This window comes from Lactuca sativa, chromosome 4 (genome assembly GCF_002870075.4).
Source record: "Lactuca sativa cultivar Salinas chromosome 4, Lsat_Salinas_v11, whole genome shotgun sequence".
NCBI classification, from domain to species: Eukaryota; Viridiplantae; Streptophyta; class Magnoliopsida; order Asterales; family Asteraceae; genus Lactuca; species Lactuca sativa.
Window position 1 is genome coordinate 247,772,274 of NC_056626.2, and position 6,000 is coordinate 247,778,273.

The following is a 6,000-nucleotide window of genomic DNA, read 5'->3' on the forward strand; positions in this document are numbered from 1 at the left end:
TTGTGCCGCTTGTTTGATATTTATATATTATGCAAGTTTGTAAAATTAGATTTTAAAATGCTAGATAATCTTTTAAACATAAAATTGATCATAAGTAGTTTGGTTTTAATGAATTTATCTTTTAATATAAGATGGTAAAATAGTTTTAAAATAAAATGAGTTTTATCATTTAAAACTAGCTAATAGTAAATTATGCGATTAAAATTATATAAGTATAAAAGTGAGATTTTGGAGACTAATAAAACTCAAAACCTTATTTTGTAAAAAGGAGGTTTTATTAGGTTTAAAAATATTATTTAGCTGTCAAACGTTTAAACTTATTACTAGATATTAAATTTAAACGTTGATCGCAACGATTATATAAAATTTGGATTTTATAAAAGAACAATGTAAAAGTGTGATTTTAAATAAAAGTATACCATGGATTATTTCATTCAAATTCATTCATCTCAGCGTGGATGGATTCAACACAATCGGAATGATCAAGAGCAACTTTCATGGTCTTCGGTTAAATATTTGAAATGAATGACTGAAACATGCAACCTTATTTGTATTTAGTAAAGCTGTCCTTTCCTTTTATTGTGCACAAGTCAATATACCAGTAGATGGATTACTAATAACTTGTATATTTGGATGATCTTTTGTTTGTTTCACTAAATGAGGATAATTAGTATCATAGTCAAGAATAACTTCGTAATAGACTTCTTCAGTCTCAGAATAATTATCATTATCTTCATTCATCAGACTCTTCCCATGATTATCATTAGCCTTTGCTTTAGTGTACAAACTCGACTCCCAGGTATTATATATATATATATATATATATATATATATATATACATATGCATATACTGTATATATATATATATATATATATATATATACGAGTTAAGTGAGCAACTCGACGAGTGGGTGCCCCAACGCGTCGAGTAGACACAAATTGACCACGTGGGTTTTTCAACAAACTCGACAATTTGGAGAGACCAACTCGGTGAGTTGGCGATGTGAGTGGATACCCTAATCTTTCAGGTTTGTGTCCTTTTAAAAGGGCTTTAATCCTTCAATTCCGCCTCACCAGCCACCCAACTCCCTGTGTGAAACCCTAATCGATCAAATTAATTTATGTGAAAGAGAGAGAGAGAGAGAGAGAGAGAGAGAGAGGGAAATTAAATTGAGTGGTTTTGTGCATCCTTGGAAGGAGATTTGGAGAGCTTGGTGTGTTTGATCAAGGAGGGGCTGTAGATCCAGACTTCTTCAGTGATTAGCTTCATTGCAAAGGTAAAAAAACTCCTATCTTGACCTTTCCTTTGTGAGATCTTAGTTTAGGAGGTTTTTAGGGTTTTCTGCCATCCATCCTTTGAACATGACTTATTTGAGGATATCATGAGGTTGAAACCTCAAATTTGGACTGTAGGAGGACTTGAGAGCCCAAATATCCAAGCTTCATTGAGCTAGAGACTAGCTTTTGTGCATCTAACCCTTGTTGGAGTTTGTATTGGCATTATTAGCCTAATATGCCATGCATGAACGTAAAAGCTCGCAACTTTACGTGACATTCGAGCCTTAGGAGGCTAGATATAGATTTTGGGGTTATAGATCTACGTTAAAACGTGTGAATGAGAAAATAGACTGAATGGACTCGCCGAGTCAATGAGCTGACTTGACAAGTCGGCTAGGGTTTTCCCCAATGAATCTGGAAATGGGTAACTCGGCAAGTTGACGAGACAAATCAACAAGTTAAGTTGGATTTTCGATACATTTCATAGGAAACGAGGGGAATCGATGAGTCACATAGATGCACTCGACGAGTCGGGTCAACATGGAGTGTTGACTTTTGTTGACTTTAGGGTTTGGTCAAGACAGGGATTATGAGGACCATGGAGGGGTAAAATGGTCGCAATCCAAGAGTTTGATAGAGTAAAATAACTTAGTTTATTTAGAGTCGTGATTTAAGTGTTAATTAGAGATAATTATCCTATGTGTTAAACGGAGGCTAGTTTGAGATTCTTCTACGAGGTTATTTGCTTGCTTGCTTACAAGGTGAGTCTTCTCACTATACTTACCTAGAGGGGTAGTCTTTACATGACCGGAGGGTCTTATGTACTTATATTGAGTATTGTGATATCCTACGTTTTGTCTTTTTGATTTATGATGTGTATTATTCTGAGCTTACTGAGTTAGGACCGGAGGGTCCAGCCGAGTTGTGGGACCGGAGGGTCCCAATGAGACACATTGACCGTAGGATATTATGTGAGCATAGTCATGAGAGGAAAATGAGATATATGTGGTATTTTGGGGATCTCACTAAGCTTCGTGTTTACTGTGTTATGTGTTATGTGTTTTAGGTACTTCTTAGGATCACGGGAAGGCACCGACTTGATTGTACACACACGAGTTGGAGATATGTTTTGAGGGTCTTGGATTGTGCTTTAAACAATTTATGAACATGTGTTTTTGATAACTTGATATTTTTGGGGATTTTTTGATTGTGTTAATGAGATTAATGTTATTTTAAATGAAAATTTTGATTGAAAGTTTATAGTGTACCAAGTTGGTGTCAGAGCCTTGGTTTGAGGGATTCGGATATACCTTCGGGTGCATCTTGACTCAAATTGAGGATTTGAAAAAAAAAATTCAAAAGAAATGATTTTTCCAAAATGAGAAGGAGTTTAAGAGAAAAACGAATTGGAGCAGTGTGTATAATCAGCTAGAGCCCGAATGGTGATATCCCAAAATACCCTTATTTATTTGTGTTATGAGATATTTATGAGATGTTAGGGATGTATGCTAGATGATAGGCTTTGTATTTCATATTTAGGGCTAGAGTTGCCTGATTTGTGATGCCTTAGCCCAAGAGTTGTTGCTATCTATTGTGGCGTTGAGCATATGCTGAGTAGGAGTATCTAGCTGGAATCACATAGACAGAGTTCTGATTCGAGGGTTGATGTAGGAGAGATATCTAGATGAGTATATGAGGAGTCTATTGGGAGAGTAGTGTAATATCCATGAGAGATAGAGTATTTGTGAATTGGAATCCTAGGAGGAGGACTTGGGGTGACTACAAGTTGGTGTGGAAGGTAGTATTAGGCCCATACTACTGAAAGCACCGGATCTGTATGCAACCCAAGTAAGAATCCTTAGGGTCCTAAGGAGCATGTATGGTTGGGAAATCGAGTGTGAGTATGCTCGAAAAAGTCTCTGGTGATTTTTTTGTTGTGTTTCAGAGGCATCATGATGGGTACGCGCCACAACCCCGAGGGCAGTAGTGCCAGCGACGAGGAGATCCGTCGGATCATTCACGAGGATGTGGCCGCAACTATTCGAGAGGTGATACGGGAGATGTTTGGGTCTATTAAGACCATACTGATTGAGACACTTGATGAGCGCTATGCTGCTGTTACTGAGGCTGCTACTGCTGCAGCCACCGCAGCCGTAGCCGCTGCTAGGCCACAGGGAGGTGACTCATTGTTCTTTCGAGAATTCAGCAACACGAAGCTACCAAAGTTTGATGGGACACAGGATCTAATTACTTCTATGAGATGGATTTTGACATTGAGGGATGATTTTATATGTGTTCATGCCCATAGCACTTGAGACTTTGGTTTCACTGAACCATCTTCACTTGGGAGCGAAGGACTAGTGGAAGTTTGTGACAGCCATTTTTACTCCTGCAAACCATGTTATCGTGACGTGGGAGAGGTTTACGCAGTTGTTTCGAGATAATTATGTTCCCCAGGTGGAGAGGGAACTGTTGGCCCATGAGTTTCTGTCTCTCAACCAGATGACAGAAACTGTGACTGAGATTTCAAGGATGTTCCATGAGGGGGCGATGTTTTGCCATGAGCACGTGTCTACTGAGCAGGCACATGTGAGTCATTATCTAAGTATACTGAGGAGGGATATAATGGAGTTCGTGGAGAACTCGTCTTACCGGAAATTGGCCGAGTTGTAGACCAAATACAGGAAGAGGGAGATTGAGCTAGAGTTACATGACAGGGAGGGGGAAGAGTCCCAGGGAGGGACCGGAGACCGGTGCAGTCGCAGCCAGCGATGAAGCGTACAAAGCCCGCTAATGCGAGAGATGGGGTCCATAAGGGCCACACTTGTGGCAAGAGTCACTTAGGATCACGTCGGGCAGGGATTTGCTACAAATATGGTAAAAAGGGGCACATGGCGAAGGATTTCCCTAAGGGATTTGCAATTTGCTTTCACTGCAACCAGACCAGCCATCGGAAGGCCAAGTGCCCTCTGTTCAATCAGGGATCAGTTGAGGGTTCCACTCCTGCTGCTTTGCGTGCTACTGATAGTCGGCCAGTGAAGGTCGAGGCTCCAAGGGCTCGTAGGAGAGCTTTTTAGCTGACAGCAGAGGAGGTCCGCGCAACAACTGATTTCGTGGCTAGTACGTATTTCCTTATTTATATTATTTTGAGATTTGTTGTGCTTATTTTGTGATGTATATAGGTATTTTCTTGTGAACTATGTACCTGCTTTGGTGTTATTCGACTCGGGTGCGAGTCGATCCTTCGTGTCTTTAGCTTTTAGTCGTTACATCAGTATCCGATGTCAGGCGTTGAGTCGACCTATGAGGGTTTCTATAGCCGATGAGCATATGGTTTTCGCTACTAGTGCATTTCGAGGATGTGTACTAGAGATTTTTGGAGTTCAGTTCCCAATAGACTTGGTAGCTATCGCGATGGGTGATGTCTGTGTCATAGTAGGCATGGACTAGTTAAGTCGGTTTAGAGCTTTGATCGACTGCGAGTGTCAGATGCTGACCATACGAGACCCTAGTGGGGGAGCGCTTACGGTGTATGGCGAGCGTACCAAATCTGGATCAACTTTTTACTCTACTGCCAGAGCGAGACAAAGTCTACAGTAGGGTTGTATGGGATATTTGACGTACGTGATGGATACGCGGGTTGCTACAGAGAGGGTGAGTTCTATCTCCGAGGTTCTGATAACGCGCGAGTTTCCAGATGTTTTTCCCTAGGAGTTGTCGGGTGTGCCTCTAGAGAGGCAGGTGGAGTTCCGGATTGATTTTTTTCCGGGTGTGGCACCTATTGCCATGACTCCTTATCGCCTTGTGTCACTAGAGATGCAAGAGTTATCCTGACAGCTCCAGGAGCTGCTGAGGAAGGGTCTCATCAGACCGAGTAGCTCGTCGTTGGGAGCACCTATCCTTTTTGTGAAGAGGAAGGGTGGTTCACACCTAATGTGCATCTATTACCGGGAGTTGAACAAGCTGATGGTCAATAACCATTATTCGCTACCGAGGATCGATGATTTATTCGATAAGTTATAGGGAGCATATTGGTTTTCCAAGATTGATTTGAGATCTGGATATCATCAGATGAGAGTTTGCAAGAGGGATATCCAAAAGATGACCTTCAGAACTCGTTATGGGTATTACGAGTTTGTGGTGATGCCTTTCGGGCTCACCAACGCACCAGAAGCGTTCATGGATCTCATGAACTAGGTGTACAGGCCCATGTTGAATCGATCGGTGATCATGTTCATCGATGATATTTTGGTGTACTCGAGGTCCAGAGAGCAGCACGTGGAGCATCTGAGAGAGATTCTTGGAGTAATGAGGGCTGATAGGCTTTATGCCAAATTCTCCAAGTGTGATTTCTGGCTACGAGAGGCTATATGCCAAATAGGAAGAACCAGTCGAGGTATTGGATAGACAAGTAAAGCGTACAAAACAAAGCCGCATTCCGATTGTGAAGGTTCGATGGAACGCCAGGCATGGATCGGAATACACATATGAACGCGAAGGCCAGATGAAGCAGAATTACCCTCACCTATTCTGTTATTCATGATCCTATCTTTCAAAAGAATTTCGGGACGAAATTCCCTCTAAAGGGGGGGGGGGTGATGTTACAACTGGCATTTTGCTATGGAATTCTATCCCCATGTAACCATCATCCATTGGAAAAGCTTATATTCTATTCTCATTCAAATACATTTCATATGTTCAAATAAGGATTGGAAACCTTA